This window comes from Dermacentor silvarum, chromosome 7, assembly GCF_013339745.2.
Source record: "Dermacentor silvarum isolate Dsil-2018 chromosome 7, BIME_Dsil_1.4, whole genome shotgun sequence".
Taxonomy (NCBI): Eukaryota; Metazoa; Arthropoda; class Arachnida; order Ixodida; family Ixodidae; genus Dermacentor; species Dermacentor silvarum.
Genome location: NC_051160.1, coordinates 32549157 through 32574883, shown reverse-complemented (window position 1 = coordinate 32574883; position 25727 = coordinate 32549157). Strand labels below are relative to the sequence as shown.

The 25727-nt window shown below is 45.8% G+C and overlaps 1 protein-coding gene across 1 annotated transcript in view; it reads right to left on the bottom strand.

The window, feature by feature from the left end:
• LOC119457888 (Kv channel-interacting protein 1) overlaps positions 1 to 21540 on the bottom strand; it is a 313549-nt gene extending 292009 nt beyond the window's left edge. Inside the window, exon 1 of the mRNA XM_037719651.2 lies at positions 21099 to 21540. The gene's annotated coding sequence lies outside the window, so the exon portion shown is untranslated. The remainder of the gene's footprint in view (positions 1 to 21098) is intronic.
• Positions 21541 to 25727: the final 4187 nt, after the last annotated feature.

Sequence of the window (25727 nt, the reverse complement as noted above, 5' to 3'; positions counted from 1 at the left end):
CGCCTTCAACACTTACGACGTGGGACACCGCGCCGGGCGTCTGGACCATGTCGCTGACGCTTTTTTTTTTTCCGAAACCTGGGCGCCGATGGCTCCCACAAAAGGGAATATGGCTGGATGTTATTTTCGCAGCAAGGCATCTTCAAGCCCAAACGCCAAGAGGGGGAGCTGAATGATATGCTGTCATGATATCTCTGGCAGTCACACCGACAGACTTTCAAGTTTGTGATGCATAGTCATTCGCACAAGAATCCGCATGAAGAACAACACCTACAGGCCGTTTCTATATTCATTCATTCATTAATACTATTTGGAAGGAGAAGATGACGGGACCTGTCTCACTTGTTTCATCGGTAGTGCTTGAATGGGAAGCGGCAACATAAAAGGAAACGACGTGGAGAGAGTAGCTCGCTTTTACTAAACTTATCGAGCGGAACAAAGTTTCGACAGCCAACGAGGAACGGCTCGGAAAATGACGGCTAACGCCCGAGGGATCTCCGAGGCCTCCTTGCTTAACTCTAACATTCATCCATCTATCCTTCATCACTCATCCATCCGTCAGAGCGCTGAAACTACATGGCCTCCGTCGCCATTACACGCAGAGGCTGCACACGTTCCACAGCCTGCCGCATGACCAATTAATGAAAAATCCATACTGCAGGTTTATGCAGGCACGGTATACACTGTATATGCAGGGTATTTAACTGAACTCTGAGGAATATTTCTAATGGAAGCGCAATAAATGTTGTGTAAACGTGTGCTTTTGTGAAATTAACCCCAAACCGAAACTAAAAATAAGTAGCTTTAAATGTAGCGCCTTATTCGAGGTTCGCGGGCTGCATTTAAAACTCCTGATTATACCGCTCTACACGCGTTAGAGTGATATATATATATATATATATATATATATATATATATATATATATATATATATATATATATATATATATATATATATGTGTGTGTGTGTGTGTGTGTGTGTGTGTGTGTGTGTGTGTGTCCTAGTGGTTATCACACAGTATCTAAAGCCCGCGACCTCGAATAAGGCGCTAAATTTAAAGCTCCTTATGTTTGGTTTCGGTTTGCGTTTAATTTCACAAAAGCACACGTTTACACAATATTTATTGCGCTTCCATTAGAAATATTCCTCAGAGTTCAGTTAAATACCCTGCATATACAGTGTATACGGTGTCTGCATAAACCTGAATAAGCGTATATATACACGCTTATTCTCTGTTTGCTACACGACAATGAAGGTCTCTACCGACTTCCAATAGGTGGCGTCCAAATCGTACCCCCAGACATTTGGTGTTTCAAATCGGATATCGTCGGCGCTGGAAGTTAACCAATTATTTAAAGAAAGACTAAGGAACATAGATGACAATGAATGGACGGTTAAAGTGGACAAGTATCTGTACTTGAAAAGCGTGGACACACAATGGGGGAAGAGCTCAAGTAAGTTGGCAACCAAGTACACGGTAATTTAAACTGTAAATAGTCAACCAGGGGTCATCAGAAAGGAAGTGAGAGAAACAGAGACAGTGAACTGGATGGAAAGAATGGAAACACAAATGACCATGGAGTTTTACAAGAATGGTAAGAAAGAAATTAGAAGGGAAAATCTGTACGAAAACATGAAGGGAAGTGCCTTAATTTTTGAGGCTCGAGCTGGTTGCCTAAGGACAAAAGCATACTGGAGCAAATATTCGTAACTAGATGGGGCATGTGTATGCTGCAGCGAAAATCCGGAAACCACTCAGCACATCCTAATCGAATGCGAAGGTTTTCATCCAGTGAGACCCGTAGGTAACGCACACCTTCCAGAAGCGCTTGGATTCAAAGTATGCGAAAGCATCAACCGGTCAGCAGTCGAGATAAGCAAGAGACGTTTAGAGTATTGGTGGAAAACAAGCAGGAAAGCGATTGATGCGACCGGATCCGTTACATGCATAGGTAGTAGTACAGGGTAGACAGAGAAGTTTTGAGGAAAGGAAAAAAAAAAGATTAAGGAGATGCATCCAAAAATGCTAGAATGAAAGATGCAAATCGGTGAGTGAATTCAATGATGACTCGTGCTTCTTTCTCCATCGTTTCTTTCTTTCCTCGGTGCAACAGCATTAATGTATGTCGTTCACCGAGCTGAGCTGCTCGTGCCGATGCAAAATCGAAGGAGCGGAGGGGTCACTCTTGATACATACCAGTGCACGATATGCGTCCTCGCAAGGATCCTAACGCCATTTGTGACACGGGCCGATCACGGAGACAGTGAGATTGGAGGTGGCGATAAGGAGATCTTGATAATGCCATAGCGTTACAAGTCAGTTCTGCGCCAATCGGCAAGGTGGAGATAGTTTCAGGAAAGGGAAAAAATGTCATCCACACGGAAGTATCTCGAAACTACAAGAAAAACCCGTACGGGTTTATTTCTAAAAAAGAAAAAAAAAAACCATGTGGGGTTTCCCATGTATAGCTATGTGACATCCTCAGGTGGTTTACTTTCCTTCTTTTTTTTTTCGCTAGAGCTTTTTTTTTTTTATTATAACACACCAAAGGAAAGAATTAAATCTTTTAAAGCTTTTAGAGCATTTCAAAACTTTTACAACCGAGAATAACGACAATGAAAAGTCAAGGTGATGCCACTCATGTTGGAGTATGGTAGCTCTCACATGACATCAGCACTGGTTGATTCATAGAGAACGGCAGAGAGGCAGGTCCGGTGGCAATTACGTAACCTAGTTTGTCTTTTGTTTTGTTTCGTTTTGTTTTGGCGAGAGTGATTCAAATTGAGGAGCAAAAGCGGGACCTACGGTGGCAATTTTCTACGAAGAACAACGTCAGGCACTGGCACACAGAAAGCGATGATCGACTCCTAGACGAATAATCGTCTATCGGTCCCACTCGGCTTGCCATTTTGCTCTGGTTTCCCTCAGGGCCCTCATCCCGATCACCTTTAATTGGTGTTAATGCGCTCGGTTGCAGCTTCGTGGTGAACTCGTCTGGGTACCGACCAAAGAGGCAAAAAAATACCCGCAGTAAGACAAAAAGGCTCATCTTTAAGCAAGCACTGTGCACTGACGCAACTATGCAAACGTTCGCGTTGAAAGCATCGTCGCGTGCGCACGAGCGTTGCAGAGCGTTCACGCGTTTTGCAATAAACGGCGGGGCGTGCCGTTCGCCACGCAAGACGGGCGCACCAAGCGGTCCCCGTATACTCGTTTGAGCAATCACGCTCGTTCATCAAACACCCGTCGGCCGTGGAGACTGCGATTGCGAAACACTTCCTCTTATCGCGCATTAAAGACCTGGGCGAGGAAGATTTTTAAGCGCTGGACGGACGCAAGGGGGTGGGCGGGATAGATGATGATGATGATGATGATGATGATGATGATGATGATGATGATGATGATGATGATGATGATCCTCAATTATGTTGCGGCCAAGAACCGGGCGGCATGAGGTAGAGAATGACGCTCGCATCGACATCACAGCAGTAACACTGCCATAACCATGAACTCTCGTTTCTCCTTCTTTTCTTCTTTCTTGTTGCGGAGCACTTCGTTCACACGATCACTACAGCTTGCTTTCTGAAAGCTCGCACCAGCCATGACCGGTCTATAGCATTGGCGAACGCACAGCAGAAACACTACGGCGACTCCGTTACTTACTCCATTAACGGAATAAGCTTACATCCAGGTTTATTTGCGTGACGTCCAAAATTACTCGAATTAATCGTGAAAGCACGGTCACCGTAGGCTTTATGTAAGACCAACGCAACACGGTGTGTAGTTTCTATTGCTAGGTAATAAAGTTACACTGACGCTTTTTTGAACGTTCACTCTCTAATGACGCCCTTAGGAGCACCACAGTCGTGGCCAATGTATGTCCAATGTTGGACTACACGGGTGTATGTGTGGTACGCGTTGGCCGTGCGTAAGGCTTACACTGGACCTGTATTTCTTGTGCTGGCGATTTTGCCGTCCCAAACGAATGTTTAAGTTCAGAGGCGCTCAATGTATTCAAGCTGCTATTTATGCCATGATTCAGAGAAAACGTACTTGCTATATGCATAAGGAGTGTCCCAGCTAACAGTTAGCCGTGCTGTTAGAAGAAAGAAAAATGAGATTTAAGAAACACGGTAGAATATGCGTTTTTACGACCTACGGTTTTTCCGTCGTTAAACCTCTGGCGAACAAACACCATAGGTCTTATAAATGTACCTTGCGCCATGACTTTTCAATCGTTCTTTGACATTGCAATGAACAGCTTGGCTAACGTAGTTGATACGCACGGTATATATAATGGTGGTATCCCAAATAGACTTCGAATGAACGCGTCATTCGAATAAAACGATGCCGTTGGAGCGACTAATGACTGTACTGCTCGGGCACACATACACATTGCATGGATATGGTACATTTTCGCTTCAGAAAGCACGAAGTTAACTCCCTACAACATTTTTAACCGACGCTACATACATGAAGACGCGGGGGAAAAAAAGAGCAGAAAGAAGTCTGGACTGTATTTCATCTTCATGGCGGAAACGGTACCGGGAAATGCAAATGACAAAATATATCACAACGCTATGTATTTTTGCGCTTGTATTACTTGATATTGTTCATCAGATAAACATTAGGTGGTCACTCTGCGTTTTCCTTCCTCCGTTTTGTCTGTTTAGTGCTGTTTAACAGGGCTGTATCATCGTTGCTGCTTGGATACATTATAACTACTTTAAGGCGCCAAATAACACACAGCACGTGGCCTTATGTGACCATAAGATTCACATCCATCATCATCAACATCATCATCCTCATTATCATCATCAGCCTATTTTTATGTCCACTGCAGGACGAAGTCTTCTCCCTGCGATCTCCAGTTACTCCTGTCTTGCGCAAGCTGATTTCCCCAATTTCTACCTGCAAGTTTCCTAATTTCATCACCAACTACTCGACTAATGAAAACGTCTCTCATGTGCCGTGTGTTATATGACGCCTTAATACAGTTATAATGAATCTATACCAACTTTCCCAACAAGAATTTCTCTTAAACCACTTAGATATCACGAGGCACCTGCACTACGATCCGTGACGTCATGCCACCTGGTCTGACTGTCCCAGAACTCAATGGGGATGGTCCCGAATAAGCCGCGGTGATTTTCAAGTCATCACTTATACTTCGCGCCATTACTGGGAATGGACATTTCGGACCTAGTATCATGACGTCATAAATCAGAGTGCAGAGGTCTTGCGTTGTCAGGTGGCGTTGGTCGTATAGGTCGAATAAGCAGACAATTAGTTGAGCTTCCCTTATTATTTGCATAAACTCGCTGTTTTCGTATGTGACCATAATCTTCACATCCAAGCACTCGACAAAACGAGAACGTCCCCACGCTCATGAAAATGAAACTTAGTATGACACCATAACTCAAACACCGCTTGATGTCCATGATAGACCTTGATGCGAGTCGTCCTCATTACAGTCGAGCGCTTCTACAACGAACGCCTCTACAACGAAATGACCTGTATAACGAAGGAACAATTCTGTCCCGGTTCCGTGCCTGGTTCCGTGCCCGGTTCCACTGTGAGCTGCACGATGCGGAACCTTTATAACGAAGTGACCTGTATAACGAATTATTTCAGAGGACCCAAGCCCCTCGTTATGGAAGCGCTCGATTGGACATTAAAGTTCAGTTTAGCCCACGTGCATACAGACGAGGTCCGCATTTTAAGCGGACATTTTCACTCAAATGTGACAGTTTACGCACTCGGGAGGAAAGCAAAAGGCAACGGCGATTGACAAGGCCCTCTTTCCCCCCCCCCCCCCCCCAAAAAAAAAAAGCTATGCGTTCCGCTTGAACGCATTACGGCCGCCCCTTTGCACTTCAAAGACGCATGAACAAATCTAATATGAAATAAGCAAAGCACACTAAGCACACTGTGCAATTTCGTAAATTATTACGAAATACCGAACCAGTTATAACTGTGTGAGTAATGATACGAAAAACAAAAGACCTTAGCCATAAGAATTTCTTGATATTTACCATACTCAAAATTCAATACCCAGCCACCCAAAATAAATACCCAAAATAAATACCCAAAATTAATACCCAGCTGCATGAAGGACGCAGTTCACTTGGATATACAGTCAACCACAAAAGTTTAAAAGACACGGGTTTTCGTGAATTTTCGCTTAGTTAAGGTATGGCGCTTCTAATTTACTTTGGAGCTCTGTGTATTTTGCAAAGGCTATCGAGACTGTGTGCCCAGCGATGTTGAGCACTTCCATGCCAAGTTTATTATTTTGTTTCTGCGGTTGTACAGTCGGCAGCATGAATTCCCTAGAAGCCCCACTTCGAGGGAATTCAGATTTTTTTTTTCTAAAATCCCGCATCCTGTTAAATTTTGCTGCCAACTGTACAACCGCAGAAACAAAATAACAAACTTGGCGTGGAAGTGGTCAACATCGCTGTTGCGCAACGTTTGACTCGCGACTATAGCAATTAATCAACACCGCTGTTGCTTCGGACCGCTGCCAGTTACACAAGTGGCGACCTCCCGCGGACCATTTAAAACTTCCACATGAGCGATTTCTTTTTCGTGTTCACTTTTGTATCGTCCCGCTCACAAAAGCGTTCCACTGACCTCAGTTGCGAACAATCTGCTAAAAGGGCCTCCGATGTCCGTAAAAGGCGCCCGTTCTGAATCGTTAACTCCCCGGAGGGTTGAAGGAAACAGGCGTATAGCGGAAGAAATTAAAGCGGCGTCTAAAGAAACCCCAACGCTGTAGCATCATTCATTGTCCCTCCCTGCTTCCTTTGAGCTAAACTGAATATTTTTTACCGTCAGTATTTACAGTCGAACCCGAATATAATGAACCCAGATAAAGCGAATTATTCTCTATATTGAACACGCAAAACTTACCTTATCGAAAAAAACCTATATGCTCTCTCAATACACAATAATCTCGTATGAACATAGGGGGGTCCCACGTAAAAGCCCGTCTGTTACCATATATCATATGGGGTATGTCTCATATGATCCCCATATATGAACATATCAGGGTCCCATATAAACACATTCGGCAGAACCCATTTCACGACGACTGACGACGCTAATGCGTTTAGCATTGAATCAAAATATAGCGACACAACGTGTTGCCACCGTCGAAACGAGTTATGTATGAGGCGTGTACGGCAACGGGACTCCTCTATCGCGCTTCCGTAAGAACATTTGGCGCCATCTAGCGACGACGCCCCGAAGCATGTGCATGGCCTCCGAAATGCGTGGCGCGCCGGTGCGTGGCGAACGCTGAGAAACGCGTCATGCGGCAACAGGGCTCCTCTCGCACGCTTCTTTCTGGACCCGCTACGCCATCTCGCGGCACTGCCGACAAGTCCGCGCGTGGCCTCTGAGATGAGAAGCGTGGCGCGCCGGTGTCTGCGAATGCTGAGAATTGTTTCCTCACTTGCCGCACACCCATTGGTGCATACTGAGTGACCCTCCCCCCCCCCCCCCCCCCCCCAGTGACATACCCAGTGCATTCATGGCGCAGCTCGCTAAAACGTCGGGTTGCTGTCCTTGAGGGAAAGGATGCGACGTGGGTTTGTTCCACCCAGCATCGGAGAAATTTAAAGGTTCTTTGTTGTCATTTTAGAGCTGCGCATTCCCGTGGCACATAGTTAACCAAGTTGGCGTCTGAAGTTCCTGGACGTGATTCCCCTAAAAGCGTATTCTTGTGCCACAACTATTCTAAATTTGGGTACAAGATAGACAAGCTTGTTTAGGTTCTGTTAAGTAAGACACCAACGCGTAATGGAAATTTCGATATCACCAGTGTTCCGGTATAGGATGGACAAATTAGAACAAACGCAGTGGCGACATGCCTACATCGTTTCAGCGATGGCGAAATTTCGAATAAGGCGATGGTTCGCTATAACGAAACTTGACACGAGATGTTAACCCATTTAGTGCACACACGTATAGACACCGCTGCACCGTCGTTCCTAGAAACAGAACTGTTTGTGACGGGCGCTGGCCTGATTTGATCAGGAAGCCCGCCCGGCCGGACAGAGTCGACGAAACGGTGGGGGTAAATAAACCTTCGTCCGCGAGAAGATATAGATCAAAGACCTTCCATGCTTCCTGCTCAGAGAAGACGCAGATAGCAAGAAAGAAAAAAAAGATAAAACGAATGTGCAACTAGAAGACGAATCGATGCTCCGGAGGCCGCGAATAAATCTTGATCGAAACTGTGCCCTCAGGTCGATAACTCACGTGCGGCCACCCCGTTCTCCTCCGTAGACACACAACGCGTGTGCTGGCGCTTCCCTTCGATGGACTGCCAGCCTCTTCCATTCTCACTTGGTGCACGACTAGCGTCGAAGGCAAGCAACCCCTTCTATGACTGCGACTGGCTCCTGAGATTATTTATTATTATTATTATTATTATTATTATTATTATTATTATTATTATTATTATTATTATTATTATTATTATTATTATTATTATTATTATTATTATTATTATTATTATTATTATTATCAGCAGCAGCAGCAGCAGCAGCAGCAGCATCATCATCATTATTGCTGATGTTTCTTACGTGATCCGGAAGTCGTTCTGTCTTCAATATGCCGATGACATCAAGATTTTCAAAGATATCACACTACTGATGACGGCCGAATTCTTCAGTCTGACCTGTTGTGGTTTGCCCAATGGTGCAACTATAATGGTCGCAGCCTCAACGCTTCTATAACCCCCGCATACAGAAATGCGTCTTGACTTGAAGCCCACGCTTGACTTTATTTAAATGAGGTCTGTCGTGAACGCACCAAACGAAACACAATGAGCGTCTTGGGAACGTTCACGTCAGGCGTCACTTATATCAAATCAAGCAGTGGCTTCAAATCAAGATGCATTTCTGAGTACGGGGGTAAGACCAAAATTATGACATGTACTCGCAAAACCAAAAGTACTCTGTTTTCTTATTCTGTGGACTCTTTCCCGCTTAATAGGGTTGCTGAGGTCAGGGATATTTGTGTACTCTTTAATGTCTCGTTAAGCTTTTTCACCTCATACTGAACGCATTGCTATGCGTGGTCTGCACTCTCTACGTTCTTGTATCCATTCACGCAAATTCAAATCTCGCACTCCTTTCCTAATGCTGTATCAGGCTATATATTATGCCCAACTTCTAATACGCATTAGTGGTATGGAATGGAACTTCCAAATCCCACAGTGACAGACTATAAAGAGTCCAGAAAAAGCTCGTAGCAATTTACCGTCATCTTTATTGCGCTGTAATTGGTCACTCTTGTAGAGCTTGCACTTTATACCCTAACTACGGTCCCTTGCCTGCCGACGTATTCGCGCAGACCTTCTGTTTCTGTATAAGCTCCTTCACGGAAACCTAACTCCAACGAGCTACTTATTTATGTCGCGCTTCGGATTCCGCAGTAAGTCAGTAAGGGAGCACCTACCATTCTTCGTTCCTGCTTGTCACAGCAAACATTCGGCTGTGTATAGAATTCAAAATCTATATAATACCTATTTCACTGATCTTTATATTTTTCTTCAGCCGCTTTCGTCGTATGTTCAAAGCTTCGTACTGTCGTCTGCTAGATTTTCTCAGCATACGTTCGTTCTTTCGCCGTGTGATTTAGTACATTTACAGCTTGCCTGAAGATATGTCTAATGTTTCAGTGGCTTTTTGTTGTTTTTTTTACATTTAATGATCTTGGGGCATTGCATTTACGTGTATTTTACATGAATCGTTTCCCCTTTTTTTATTCACTTTCCCTTACGTTTGTACTTTCAGCTGCACTTTTTTTTTCATTGTACTTGCTCACTAATCTTCTGTTCCTTTTCGGTTTGTCTTCCCTTTGTCGATAGATACGATGTTGTATTAGCATCTTTCATGTCCTTTGTTGTGTGCCAATATTATGCCGATATTGCTTTTCTGTGCATGCATCTTTTTGTTTTGCCTTTGTATTGTTTTACGCTGTACATTATATTTTTCGTTAGATTATCCGTGCGCAAGTTTTAAAACCTCATTTTTTTCTGTGCACATAACATAGAGGCTGGATTGGCGAATTTATTGTTATTGGATCTCACGCATTTTTGTGTTTTCTCTCCGTCTTTCTGTTGTGAATTCAATGTGGCTTTTGTTGATTGTGAACTGTTCCTTTCCATAATCGTCGTTTTCTATTTCATGGTTCTTTTTTCCTGTACTTGTATTTTTCTTTTTTTTTTTTACCATGTGCCAGACTAAGATCGGTTCCTAGCTGGTCCTGGTTACACGAAGTGATGCTAAGTTGTACGAAGTGTATAAGCATTTCCTCGTGATCCGTGGCGTCGCGGGACGCCTCGCGATGCACTTGCAGTCCGAGCACACGTAGGGGAAGTGGGGCGAAAGCTATGCACAGTGTACGGGAGGCGCGCAGCAGTAGCGCGAAGCTGGTTTGAGCTCGGCCGAGCCACCGCCAGAGGCGCCTGCTGCAGTCACGGACACCACGAGCGTTCGGCGCTAATGCGGGGAAACGGAGAAGCGTGAATGGCATTGGCAGCGCCTCTGTGCGTTGCCTCGTTGGTGCTGCTACAATTTCTCTTTCTCTCTCTCTCGAGCATAGCGCGCGACGCGCACACTCTCTCTCGCTCTCATTTTCTCTTTCTCTCTCCCGAGCATAGCGCGTGACGCTCCACGAGGTGGTCGCTTCCCTCTCCCGATGTTAGCGATGTTAGCTTCGCCTTGAAAGGGCTCTCACCAGGTCTGGCCAGTTTAAGCTTCCAAGCGCAGTGCATACAAAGCGCGCTAACGTTCGTGTCTGCTAAGTATTACACCGCTACGCGCCGGGGAAACAGGTCAAATTTCAAATCTCGCGGGCGCCGCGCTCCCAGCCGGAGAGTCGATGTCAATCACACAAGTGCGCCTACGTGGATCGCAGTGCTGGGACGTCGCTCGTAGTGACAGGTGACTTTGAAAATTATTCAAGGCAACATCTGTTGCTTCAATAGACGAATTAAAGTTTAGAGAAATAATGAAACATACAAACCGAATGTCGGGGTGTTTTTGTTTTACTTCGCACTGCAGCAAGAGAGAGGTACTTCCGTTTCGTCTGCTTGTTCCCACGGTCGTGCAGTCACGCGCGCTGACAACGAAATTAGGTCATTTTCTACCGCGTTCTAGTGCGCGATCATGCTCTGTGATCCGCTTGCGTCTGCCTCGGTGTTCGTGCAGCACTGACTTATACTGCTAGTCAGGTGTTCTCGTGCACAACGCGCAAAATCGTGCGCTGCGCGATTAAAGACAAAACGCAACAGCTCGCGCTCGAGGCCGTCACCGGAAGTGCGCCACGCAGCAAAAAATGCGAGAAAGAAAAGGAAGAGGCGGGGCCCGTGACGTATGCGTCACGCGATTCTCCAGCTTTGGCATGGGAGAACGAGGGGAAGGAATTTCGCTTGCTGAGGCTAGACGTGGCAAGGGGAGAGAGTGTCTCTCTTGGCAGTGGCGCTCGCCCCTTGAAAGCATGGCTTCGCGGCACTGAAATATTTCTATCTCGGCTATTAATGAACCAATTCGAAAAGTTATTGCGGTAGAACGCTCCCTAGAGGGCACGTAACAACTTCCAGCGTATAACCAAAATTTGCTATGTGGCCTGGTGAGGGGCCCTTTAAGAATGGAATGCATGTCATTCAAAGATCCCCGACTGCTTCTCACGCTTCCCGGCAGCTGCACTTTGTGTAAGCGTAACGTTTACCGGGAAACGCTGGCGGCGAAAGCTATGCACTAAGGCAAGCTTTCTGGTAGAAAGGCGGCCTCTTGCGTGGGCCGATCCCGGAGGCAGTGCACAGCCGCGCCAAAAAATTTCATCACTTTCAGGTTTCTGTTATTGTTTCGCACTTTTAGTATTTCAGTCTGAGAAGATTTAACATAAAAGGCATGCGCTGTTGGTGTTTTGTTTCCAGACATTTGTTTGTGGGCTGTCATTCTCAAAATTCTGAGGAATAACTTTGTCAAGAATGTAAGATAAGGCATGAGCAACTTTAGTGATAGAATGGTGTGGCAATATAACCCGCATATACCGCATGTCATATAGCAAGGTGTGACATATACATACACCTAAATATATACGCGAATTTTTTTAGGGGCCAAGCTCCTTAGGGTGTGGGTCTGTCCCTCCTCTGTAGTATGTAGTAGTAGTAGTCGTCGTCGTTGTAGTAGATAGCCACGTCTACTTTTATGAAAAAAAAAAAAAAAATTCCGAAAGTTGTGTCCGTAGCGCGGAATCGAACCAGGAACCCCTCGCTTCCGAACGCACGGCGCTAACCACTACGCCACGAAGCGCACATGGACACACGCACCACGATGACAATAAATACCCAACATTAACGAAAGACTGCGCGTTTCTAACGCGTTTGTGCTAGCGCGTTACGGCCCGTGTAAGAAGCTGGTGTAAGACGCTGTGGCCTCTCCGCCTTACCCCCGTATTCATAAACGCTCCTCGACTTGAACTTGACTTGCCACCGCCTTGGGCAGCGCGTTCGAAACGCGTTGAAGGCGGTGGCAAGTCAAGTTCAAGTCGAGGAGCGTTTATGAATACGGGGGTTATACTCTCTCAGCAGTCATGTGATGGCGTCGGCAAACGCGGTGCACGTTCCGGCATGTGTAAACGGCTGCGTAAGACGCTGTGGCCTCTCACCCTTACTAGACAGCACTGCACGTTTCTAACGCGTTTGTGCTAGCGTCCCCTTAAGCGGGAGATGGGGCAATTATAATGAAGGGCGCTGTTATAAAATAGGAATGACGTCACATATGGCGCGTGTCATTGGTGGAAGTCAATCGTTCGATTTAGTGCGGCGAGACTTTTCTAAAGGACAGCCGGTGCCGACAGAGGATTTTCTGCGACACGGGGCCCTTAGCGCTATCGCGATAATAATAGTTATTAACGCTATCGCGTTAATATCGCGTTAATCAGTATTAGGTCTTCCCGCTTGCGCGCGGCAGATTACGTCGCTCGCTTAAGTGAAAGCTGGGTTGCGACGCCATTGGCCAATTTCTCAAGCAGCGACACGCGGTGACGTCACAGATTGCGGCAGCTAGATGCTGGAGCTAATTAATTATTGGCCTCGCGTTCCTCAAGTTGTCCTTCACGTAAACATAAAAGGAGCCGAATTATCTGTGGAGCTAGAAGCTATGACATGTGTGTGGCGTCATATGATGACGCCATCAGTGCCGTCGTTTGGCCGGGAAAGGGAAGAGAAGTTCAGCACTTCAGTTTCGCGAAAGTAATTAATGAAAAAACAAAAAAAAAATTCGATGCCCGTGAGGAGAGGACTCAATTTCTGCGAACGTTTGCCGTGGGCTGATCAAAGTTTAAAATTCAATCTCGTCGGAATTTCCACGAACTGTAGCGCCAGGCAGACTACCGCGCATAGTTCCCTTCAAATCGAAAATGGCAAGTAAAACCACCAACTCAAAAAAAGGGGATATCCTTCCCGCCCTGCCCAACAAAGAGGTAAGATAGCCGAGCGGGTGTTGCCATTTTAGAAGATCTTCAGCTAGATCTAGTGGATTTTAAGCTTATTCAAATGGCCGCTAGCGACCCAAGCTTACAATGCAGAAGATGCTAGATTTAAATTCCATTTGCAGGTCGTCTCACATGCAAGCACCATACTAGTTCTTGTACTGAGCATGTTTCTGTGCTCCGTACAAGTTTTTTTTTTTCGCGAATGCAATATTAACTAGACCAACTATTCATTCTACTGCGGTGGTAACGTAACATTTTAAAGCAATGTGGCCAAACACTACTTCAATAATACATGTGGAGAAGAGAGAGATAATTTATTTGAAGGAAGGCAGAGAGGTCGGCCTGAGCTAGCATGCTCTAGCCTGCAACTCTGCACAGGGGGAGGGGGGACATAAATGCTGGATGAGGGGTGATGATGACATAGAAGAAGGATGTACAATGGTAAAGACAAGTTCAGCATCCTCGTGGCTATCAACAAAGTCCAAAAATGTCATTCAAAAGTGTCATCTACCTTCCAGAGCATGGACGGAGTCACGAATGCAATCGAAGGTTCACTAAAACTGGAGAAATTTTCAACATTGCTCAATGCCATAAGCAGCGTGATTCAGTGTAGTTTCTATATACTTTCAATGCTAGAAATTCAATACATTGTAAATAACGGTATTTCTTAACTTGACATAGGTCAATGTTTCAACAAAATGCAATGAGCTCCATTTGCACCAATGTCACGATAATTCTCAATGGTGTTTCAATGAATACTCAACGCATTTTCAATACCATATAATGGCACTTTTTAAGACTTCTCAACAAATATTGTTGTAAGGGCCTTCTGTCATACCGTAACTGAAGGCTCGGTAAGGCAAAAGAAAATACAAAACCAAAAGGCATGTGGCGACGCCTACCGGGAGTTCCCGCAGCGGCTTCTCGTTATGACACCATGGATTATGACAGCGTTTGTTCGGGTATAGAAAGTTAACTGTTCATCAGTTAAGAGGCAGTACAAACCGCATTTTAATAGAAATGTAGACGTAACTTAGCAAGCTTCGGGAAACCTCTTCTGGCACCATGACGTCCGGTCCAAATGCCCTGAAGTACGCTAAAATCAGTGACGTCATACCACCGTAGGTACGTTCCGCGACACGAAATTCAGGCAGACGAAGTTTGGTATTGATAGTGTGTAGTAGTATTCAGCCCCTTCCCCGCCGAATGAACAAAAGTATTGTTTTGGGAATAAACAGTTTTTTTTTGCCAGGGCAAACTAATTTACTAGTTATTTACTAATATAGCTTAAGTTGCTATTCTATTTATCGCCCCTTTAGACAGTGGTTCGTGCCATATATTGGCCAAAGCTCTTCGAAGTGACACTAAAGAAATGCACTATTAGAGTTGTGTTAATAAATTACCCTTCTATAATACAAAAAAAATCCAGTCTTACGGCGAGAGAAGAAGACTCATAAGCCAGAAAAAACGCAAGAATTAATGGCAGAACTTCCCGCACCTAACCAACACCACCTAGATAGCACAAGGTCTGTTCACTCCGATCCATGACGTCATGCTACCTAGGCCGAAATTTCCATTGCCAAGGCTGGCGTGACGAAAGCGGTGACGTTGAAATCGCCGCTGCTTACTCGGGAGCATCCCCATTAGATTCTATGGCCGTCGGGCGAGTGTTGGCCTAACCCGCACCGCGTGCCGTGACGTCATGGATTTTGCCGGCATCTGCGTCAGCCCAGCTAAATTTTTATCTGTAAAGATGGGCCGCAGTGTAGTCTAAAAGAGTGAAAGACTGACCTTGGGAAGTTGCGAGAACCTTTACTGAACCGCAACAGGCCGAAATTCGAAAAAAAATGGGGAAAACAGAAAAAAAAAGAGAGAAGAAAACATACTCTGCGATTCGGGACGTCACACTGATGTAGAGACGCCTGGGTGACGGCGCGAAATTTAAAAAAAAAAACAAGCAACTTTTACCATTTTCTCTTCTAATAGTCACCCTGTTAAGGCCAAATTAACTAGCATAGAGTTATGAAGAAAAAATACTTTATCGGTTTAAACTGAATTAGGGCTTCTCTTTTCCGTACATTTAATCGCTTCGTGTACACTAAGAAAAATGTTTACTCTCTTCGGGGCTTATCTTGTCAGACAATTATCGTCCTCTACATTCCGGGCATTTCATTTATTTAACCCCTTAAATGCCGATTACGAGATATTTCTTCGTCATAACGAGCGCCCTCAAGTGCCGATGACGAGTGAACTCGCAGTAAATTTGTTTGCAAAAAAAATCCCAGAAATATTGCAATTGTTTTTGTTAGTTTTTTTTTAGAATAGCGCGCAAGATATGCAGGTCTTGGAAAAGTTCCGCACTTTTAAACACTTTTTTAGTTTTCCACGGTAGTTAAAGGACTAGCGCTCTTGCACTCGTTACTGTCCTGTCAAGAACGTTGTGTCCCGCTGGGTACGACATTCGTGACCTGTAAGTACCTGAAATTAAAAATTATGGGGTTTCGCGTGCCAAAACCACGATCTCATTATGAGGCACGCCGTAGTGGGGGACTCCGAAAATTTGTACCACCTGGGGTTCTTTAACGTGCACCTAAATCTAAGTACACGGGTGTTTTCGCATTTCGCCCCCATCGAAATGCTGCCGCCGTAGCCGGGATACCTGTAAGTACCTCACGCACAGTGTTAAGGAAACGAAATGCACGCGTGATAAATGGCGATTATTGTTCGGAGGCTAAATAAACCCCAAATGTTTTTCTTTTTTTTTTTTTAGTGTGTACGGGCAAGTCTTGTCAGGCAGCGTTCTGCGTTCCCTGCGCGGCCTCCGTTTCAGTATTGACCGTCCCTCGTCGACCCGCTTCGTAAACAAAATTTAAATTCCGGTGTCTAATTACGTGCCAACCCCACGATATAATTACGAGGGTCGCCGTACTGAGGGACTCCAGATTATTTTTGACCAGTTCAGTGTTTTAACGCGCACCCAATGCCCGGTACACCGGGGATTTAGCATTTCATCCCCACCGAGATGCCGCCGCCGCGGCCGGGATTTGATACCGCGCCCTCGGGCTTAGCAGATCGACGCCAAAGCCACTACTAAACCATGGTGGGGTCCACTTCGTAAAACATAGTACATTATGTGCCCGGCTTGCATCGTCACAAGCACTATTCATTTCGTATGTTTCGAATGTGGCTAGTGACGTCTGTACGTTTAACTCGCCTTTGCACGCTGCATCTTTTTTTTTTTAAACAGCGAAGCTGTTTATTAAGCCAGCCGTAATTTGTGGTTCGTGGCGCGTACCAAGAAAATATGAATAAATAAAAGAACATAAACTTTCTTGCCGACTTACAGCCACGCATGCAGAACACGCATTTATGCGAACCATATCATTGCGTTCGAGCGTCGTCGTCGTCTTCGTCCACAGCTGGCGCGTTCGTACGCTCGTGCTCTGCGAGGTGAAGAGGTTTTGCGCGCTATGAGAGAGAGAGAGAGAGAGACGCATTCACGGAGCGGATCTCCTGGAACGCGTTGTCGGCATTGGAAAGCGGTGTCGGTGTTGCAAGCTGCGCTATGCAACGCGCAGTGACGGCCGTAAGTCTGAGACGCGAGAAAAGAAATTATCATCATCAAGAGTAATAAGATGGACAGTTCGCGCGCACTTCCGGAAAATACTGGGCTACGATCGCCCAGCTTCGCTGTTTCAAGAGTTGCGTGGCCGAGTGCAAGGTTAAGCGTTGTTAATGTATTAGTTAAAAGACAATACGCAATGTTAAAAAAAGTTTCAAAAATAAACCTTTGTCACGTTAGTTTCCACTAGCGTTAATTAGACCTGCAGAACATACTTGCGAACTAACCAGACTAAGTACGGAGGCTCTACGAGATAGCATGAGTTAACGGCGCCCGAGTACATTTGGCCCATCGTCTAGTATTATATACAGCAATTCTTCTTCTTTCTGGGGTTTTACGTGCCAAAACCAGTTCTGATTATGAGGCACGCCGTAGTGGAGGGCTCCGGATTAATTTTGACCACCTGGGGTTCTTTAACGTGCACTACAACGCAAGCACACGGGCGTTTTTGCATTTCGCCTCCATCGAAATGCGGCCGCCGGGGCCGGGATTCGATCCCGCGACCTCGTGCTCAGCAGCGCAACGCCTTAGCTGACTGAGCCACCCCGGCGGGTATATTGTATACAGCAATAAAGCAAGAAATGCAACAACAGCGGATACTCGGCTAAAAAAATGGCAACCGGAAATACGTCACGCTAGTATTGATGCCAGCCGTTAACTGACGCGGGCTTCGAAAGAAAAGAATGTGAAATGAAGTTAACAGGCAACATTTATTTTTTTTTCGTCCTTATTCCTTAGCTTCATATTTCTTTCGGTGCCCTTGCGTCCTTCGTACTTTGCATTTTTGCCGCAGTTTTTATGTGTCTCGGTACGAAATCTTTCGTAACTGTCCCTGGTCCGTACCATAGATATTTTCTGTTACCGTACTTATTCAAATCTAGACCCTTAACATTATTTTATTTTTTTTAGTTTGAGTTACGAAACTCTTAGGTCGGCTTAGATTCGACAGTTTCGTCAGGAGCCTCGGAACTGTAAAAATGGCACGCCGTTATAACGCCAGTGCTGATCGACAGCACTGTAGTCACTAGTATCCGATATCGCTCAATACTACATCTCACTGTAATGGCACGCCGTTTTGACTGCACTGAACGGGTGCAGTGAGGGCACTGTCATTTTTATTTTAAACTTCGCTTTCACTGAGATGCTAGAACCGAGCGCGCGGTGTCAGTACCAGCGATGCCTACAGCGAGCCGGGGCAAGTGCGTGGCTGGCGCTGGACATTGCTAATAACAATAATAAAGTATTATTAATGATAATAATGATGATGATAATAACAATAAAAGTTACAGTTTACATTTTTGTGACTGTTGTCCCCTATCATCTTGATCGGCTTACGTTCTAGGAAAGTTTCTCTTTATTTTTTTCTAACTTTCCAAATTGGGGGGGTCGGCTTGAATACGAGTAAATGAGGCATTTCTCTCCGGACAGACAGCTCTGGCTTGAACACCGAGTGCCATATGCGATTAGATTACCTCCTCAAGTCTATAGCTTTAATTCCGACCTTGTGGTTCTCCCCAAGCTTGTACAAGGAAAAAAACTTGTTGCTCTGGCATCCTTTGTATAAAACGTTCTTTGTCTTTCCTATTGCATTCTCATTCCTTTTGCATTCATATTTCTCCTCTCTCTCTCTCTCTCTCTCTCTCTCTCTATCGCATTAGCGTTTCACGAGAAGGTCTGCGAAATTCATGATACCTTTCTACGTTGACAACTGTATAGCAATAAAAAGTGTACCTTATTCCGACTTCCGAGACCGAGTAATATGTATACTCTCCACATTTCGGTGTCTTCTAAAATTGAACGTCCTTGCTTTTATCGAAGCTACAGTCAGCATTGATATCAAATGACACTAGTCTGCCTACATGTGTTTAAAAGACACGCGATATTTTTTTTCTTTCTTTTCTTTTTAACGTTATTTGTCTAGAAATTTCCGCTACATCTGTGAGCGTATAACGCCCTGATTTATACTGCTGGATTTCTATTTGTTTTCTCGTGTCGTTCACTTATTCGACACATGTCACACGTTTCATCATTGCTTAGACCGCAATAACGTTGTCTTTTCTGATTTTTTTTTTTCTTTGTTCTGTGCCACGCACAAGCAGGACTTCCGCGGCACAGCTCGTGCAACGAGCCCATTACGTTGTCTCCCTTCAGCCTGACACATCGGACCAACTCACTGTTGCCGAGGTACTGCGTTTGCAAGAATATATCGCGACCACCTATACAATGCGAGGTATACTACATTATACCACAGGAAGAACGGAGAGTGCACCTTCGATTGGCATGAAAAAAAATATTTTGATTATAACTCCAAGTAAGCGCGTGTCATGAATCCGTACTCGTATAGAATACAGTCCAACCCGCATATATCGAATCTGAAGGGGATCACAAGAAAGTTCAATATATCGATGATTCGATATACAAAATAAAGCATTTATACAAAATTTTCCTAGCGAATTTCAGTGCTGTTCGTTTTACGCAATAATTCGTTATATGTAGGTTCGCTATATCCGGATTTGACTGTAGCACATTTTAAGCATACCGCAATGCGCGCAGGCATCGTGGTAATGCCCATCGCCAGCTAGATCTGTACTACAAGACCCAGGTTTCGCTCTGGTTCGTATTGCGGTAGCGGATCGCTCATCGCTCGATTATGAAATGCTGTAAGAGGAATGCGATACGCTGCACGGAGGCATGTGACACGGGCATGTGACATGGGCATGTGACATGTGCATGTGACATGGGCATGCGGCGGGGAGATTGCATATTTGCATAGTGAGGCCGCGTGGACGGGCTTCGCTGCACTTCTGAAAAGAACGTGCAAGTGATGCCCATCCTCCTACAACTACACTCCTGAAAAGAACGTTCTTATTGCACTTTGATTCTTCTTACTGCAGTTTGATTCTTTTGCGCAGTCGCTCCTATCACCTTTCGTGAGCTCTATGTGAACTCTCGCTGTCCGCAAACCCGTGCACCTTGCTACTGAAAGAATGGCTCTTTAGCAGAGCTTAGACGTTCAGTGGCTGAGCACGCTTTACAGGCAACATTTCGCCACCAGCACGAAATCGTCACAAAATTCGGCACGAAATCAGACACGTATTCTTAGATTAGATAGAATGAAGCGCTGAGAACAGAATTTGCTCGATTTGTTTCGAATATTCCTGCCCAGCCGAATATTCACAATTTTCAAATACGTAGTTTTCGATTCGAATATTTAAAAATATATATAATATTCATTAGTAGTCACAATTTTCGAATAATTGCACACATCTATTTATTTTATTAGTAAAGTAGGATCCGCTTTTCAAGCTAAAATTAAGGAAATAAATCGCGCTTTTCCAGCAGCAGGCATACAAGTACAATACCTCCATTTTAGACGCAGTAAGAACACACAAATGTTGGCCCCAAGGAATGGTCGGCGGAACCTTCTAATGCTTTTTTATTACTATCACAGAAGATATCAAATGCAGATTAGCATTCAGACAAAAAAGCGACGAAGAGTAGTCCACCAACGTTGATTTTATATGAGTGGCTTAGAAAAACGACGCGTGATTGCAAGTTTACGAAAACCGTGTGGTACAGCGGGGTGTGACTTAAGCGACGAAGCCGATCAAAGCCTCAGACACGAAATTTTTAAAAATTCTAGAAATCGAGCAATCTTCTTCTGATTGTTTGTTTCACCCGTTGCAATCACAGGCCCAAAAAGCGTCGTGCCGTAATTCTCGTGTGAATCGCCACAAGTCTCGTCAGCTCGCTTAGATTGTAAAACGATTACTCACTTTTTTTTTCGTATGATATTCTGCAAGAAAATAATGTGCAATAAATTGAGACGATGCTGTCGCAAGCATTCACTGTTGAAAAAAAAAGAAACAATCGAAGCACGAATTGGGGTGTGGGAACCGGGTAGAAAAAGTGCTGTTCACAGAACCGAAAGTATTTTAACAAAAAAAATAACTCACCTGGAGAAGCGTAACCGGTAGGTGAAGCAAACTCCCTGAAAGTTGCCGATCCGCTTTTTCCGCGTGCGCCTTTAGATGGCGAAAAGCTGTGGACCAGGCGACGGCATTCACAAACATCCGGCGTTGCGTCACATACACACAGCGATCACGTTCAGCGTCGCTCAGGCTGAAAGTTTGCAACAGTTGCGCCTTCCGAGCGAACAAATGGGACGAAGAAGAACAATTTTCACGCTAAAACAGCAACAGCGGGGGACCGTTCTGTCGAAGCGCCGTCAAACGTCACCCATAAGGTCGCAGCCGCTGCTTGCAGGCACGACGGGGCTAATGAACCGTGAAAGTACGCCGCGACGAAAGTTCGCGAAACCGGAGTCGAAGTCCGCACTCCGCGCCGCCCTCCCGAAAACACGCACCACCCTATCCGCACCTCGTGTCCTGTCGAACAGCGCGGGCGCTCGCTCGAACCGCTCTGTTTATGCGCTGCGTTTCGCGCGAGAACCCGCGAGCCCCGGGCTAGAAACGGTCGCCCCACGTGTGCGAAGCTGCGCATGCGCATTTGCGAGACCACGTGACGCGTCACGCATGCGCAGTGCTATGAAAGGTTCGCGCCGTCGTCGGCCGCCCGGCCCGCCGTCGTCTGCGTTGCGCCTGCAGCAGACGACGCCGCGAGTGAGCGGCGCGTCGATTTAGTGAGGGTGGTTTTATGGGCCACGGTTTTTGTTGGGGCAAGAACTCGCGAGGTTCATTTCAACATGAGGTTATAGCAGGGCGAAATGTTTTCGTTCGCGCTGCTATAACCTCATGATGCGAAACCAACTGACCCAATCGTTCACCCCTTACAAAGTTCATTTCAACTCTCAGCTACTCAAATACTACGCGCGACACAGTGTAGTCATACTACAAGTCATAATTGTAGTCATACTTGAAGTCGATAGATAATAAGCTGGAATTTACAGCAACGCAACACTGGACGCACGGAACAGGACGCACACAGCGCTGCGACATTGATCTAAATTCAAGATAATCAAAAACAAGTCCAAATTCTGACGTCGTGGTGACAGGGCGGAAGGCAAAAACGAACATACGACCCTGGGCAAAAGTACACTGGCCAGGGATTCCGCGATAAAGCCGATTTTCTTCTCCGCCTATGAATGTAGCTTGAAACTGAGGACTGCACTGTAAATTTGGGATTGCGAACTTTCCAGTGCACTGTGCTTCTTAATTAGGAATAAATTCAGTTTTCGTTCCTTTTTTTTAGTTTTTTCTCTTTATTTTTACTCACAGGCATGCCTGTGGTCCGTATATATTTGCTTACGGGCGTACACACCTAGGTTTAACAACACGTTAACGAAACCGAGTGTGGAAAATTCATCCTAAGCTCTCCGCCACACAGTCTCTACACCAACCGAGTGCATCTTTTGGGTATTCAAACGTAATGAATCAGTATTTTCAGTACCTAGCCGGTCATCGGGAAAATAAACAATGCAAGTGTCAATATTCTATATTATGTGCAGATTCGCCACTACGCTCCCTCCATGAATATACTCCTTGACAACTTGCGTATACTTATAGGGCCCATCGCTTTTGGGTAAAACCCGATTATTTCCAACTTTAATGCTCATGGCATTCTTTGCTTACTTCAGCCGTTTTGAGCCTATCTATATGTCCATAGATCTGTCCGTCTAGCCTCTTACGCCGCACCAGTAGCCGAAGTTGTATGCCTGCTTGAACCACTAGGTATGTGCTCCTGGTCGTGATGCCGCCGTTGTCGTCACCATTGTTTTCATTCCAGCTTCGTGATATCTTACTCTCATCGTGCCGTCCACTTCACGTCTTCTACCCCGACCCAGTGAGCCAAGTTGTTTAATAGCTTGGGCCACAACGTATGGGTCGTGGTGGTGTCGGGGTCGTTGCATCACCGTCATTCCAGCTTTGTCATCCGACACTCGTCTTGCCGTAGTCATTCCTTGTTCGTCGTTCTATCGTAATCAGGCTGTCGACATTCAATCGGGATTACGCCGCCGTTGTCATGCGCCATCGTCCTCATTGCGTTGTCGTCACATATACGCTATCATGCATCCTTTATCATATCATCGTCTTCAGGCCGTCTTGGTCGCGTCGCCGTCGCCATTCCCTCTTCTTCATCCGGTTGTCGTCATACCGCCATCGTCACACCATCGTCACGCCGTATATAGTCGTCGTCATTTCAGTGTCCGCATGTCTTCGTCGTCACCTTGTCGTAGTTATTCCATCACTATAATTTAGGAATCTACGTCTCATCGTTGTCATGCCGTCGTCGTTATACGAGCCTCTTTCGTTGCATTCGATACCGTTACTTCGTCATTTCATCGTCACTTCGTCGGCGTCATGCAGTCGTCGTCACCTCTCCGTGCTGATGGGCGACCTTGGCAAGCGAGTGACGTAGCAAAGTTGGGAGATAACGGGATATGTTGCATATGGTTGAAGCAAAGAACCTCTAAGAATTGCCACCCACTACACGTGTTAACTCAACATGACTTGAGCAATATGATCTGTCGCTACGTTGTTCGATTGCTATTCGCATTACCCTCGACAGTCATCGTGAGGTGAGTTCTGCCGTAATCTCTCTCTCCCTCTATATATATATATATATATATATATATATATATATATATTGACACAAGGTGCCTTCAAATCTCGCGCGCCAGCCGTCTCCTCTGCCCATTCATGTGTTGCTACGTACGAAACAGCAGCAGCGAAGCGGCCAACACGTGCGCACAAGGCACGTGCGATCGGAGCAAGAGATCATCAGGCGGGGCTCGAACAAGAAGGAGACGTGTGGAACGCTGGTGAGAAGACCGTGTACGTTGGAGCGAGACTCTTGTTTAACTGTTTGTCGGGCACAAGTTCGCCCAATGTAAATCAATTAAACTAACTTTAACCAACTGAGTGTTACAATATACATACATACATACATACATACATACATACATACATACATACATACATACATACATACATACATACATACATACATACATACATACATACATACATACATACATACATACATACATACATACATACATACATACATACATACATACATACATACATACATACATACATACATACATACATACATACATACATTGCATACAGAACTGATTTTATGAAAATCGGGTTAGACCCTGTTGCACCCCGAAGGTGGCTCATTCGTAAAGGATAAAAAAGTAATGATGTGCTACACGTTTGTAAAACGTAGAGGCGAAAGCCTGCCAGCTGTGGAAGAAGACGAAGAACGCGCTAGCAGTGTCTCTGTAACCACGTGACATGGGACAAGCTCGACGTTATTATCAGGAAGGTTGTCAAGAAAACATTGGGGGCTTCCCGTGCGCACACACACCGAGAATCTACTCAAGCTTGGTGTGCACAACTCTGCGGCCGAGATAGCGGAAGCGCAGGAACGCTCTCAGCTTGCCAGACGACGACCGGTCGACACATACTTGCCCAATTCGGATTCAACCCGATGCAGTTGGAAACAAACTGCGAGCGTACAACCAAAAATGTACAAGAAAACGTCACCGTTGCTCCCCTACCGCGCAACGTTCATCCCGTGCACAACGTGGGACGGCGTCGGGTGAGAGCGACGGCACTATACTCAAGCAACTGGGAATGGGCAGTACGATTGCAAGCTTCGTCGATGCTGCAGCATATCGAGACGGCGATAAGTTCACGGCGGTAGTCGTCGACCAACCTGGCTCGACTACCAACTGCGCCACGGTACGCACAACAAACCCGCAGGTGGTCGAACAAGTGGCCATCGCACTCGCTCTGCTAGATGGTCGGTGTGGAGAGGTGTACAGCGACTCAAAGGGCGGCAGTCATACCCTTTCAAAAGGGCCGCATATCAATACAAGTGGCCAGGGCCTTGAACACCAGCGATGGGATCGTCCCTCACACCATTCACTGGTTTCCCGCGCACGTCGGCTGAGTAAAGGACGTCGCCCTGAACCCCAACGAGTCGGCCCACGCTGCACCGCGCGCGCTCACCGACCGCGCTGTTGTAGAGATGAGCGACGGCTATACAGCGCCGACAACGACGCAGGACATAAATATACTCCAGCCACACACAACGAGATTACCAAATATTACTACATGGAGAGGAAAGTTTTCCCGGCGCCACACTGAAAACTAAACAGAACACAGGCAGTCTCGCTGCGCTTACACCAAACTCATTCGTATCCGTCATTAGCATATTTAAATGAAATATATCCACACAAATTCCCTGACGCCGCCTGCACCGCTTGTGGCAGACCGCTACGTTAGCACATAGGCTCTGGGAGTGCGGGTCGATCGGCCCGACTTACAGCAAGACCGAGTGGGATGCGCTTCTGCACAGCACAAACCTTCACGACCAAATACAGCTGGCCGTCCAGCGCGCCCGCGACAGGGCCGGCAGGCCATACCTGCCGGTCCCCACGTGGGAGTAGCCGGGTGGCATGGGGCAACCTCGGCGTCTGTACTGGACCCTAATAAAGTTATACTCACTCACTCACCACGTGATTTGTACAATCAGGCACGCAATAGGCACACCTTAAGTAAGACACAACCATGATCAGCCGTGACTTCGCAATAAATAAAAAAAAAATC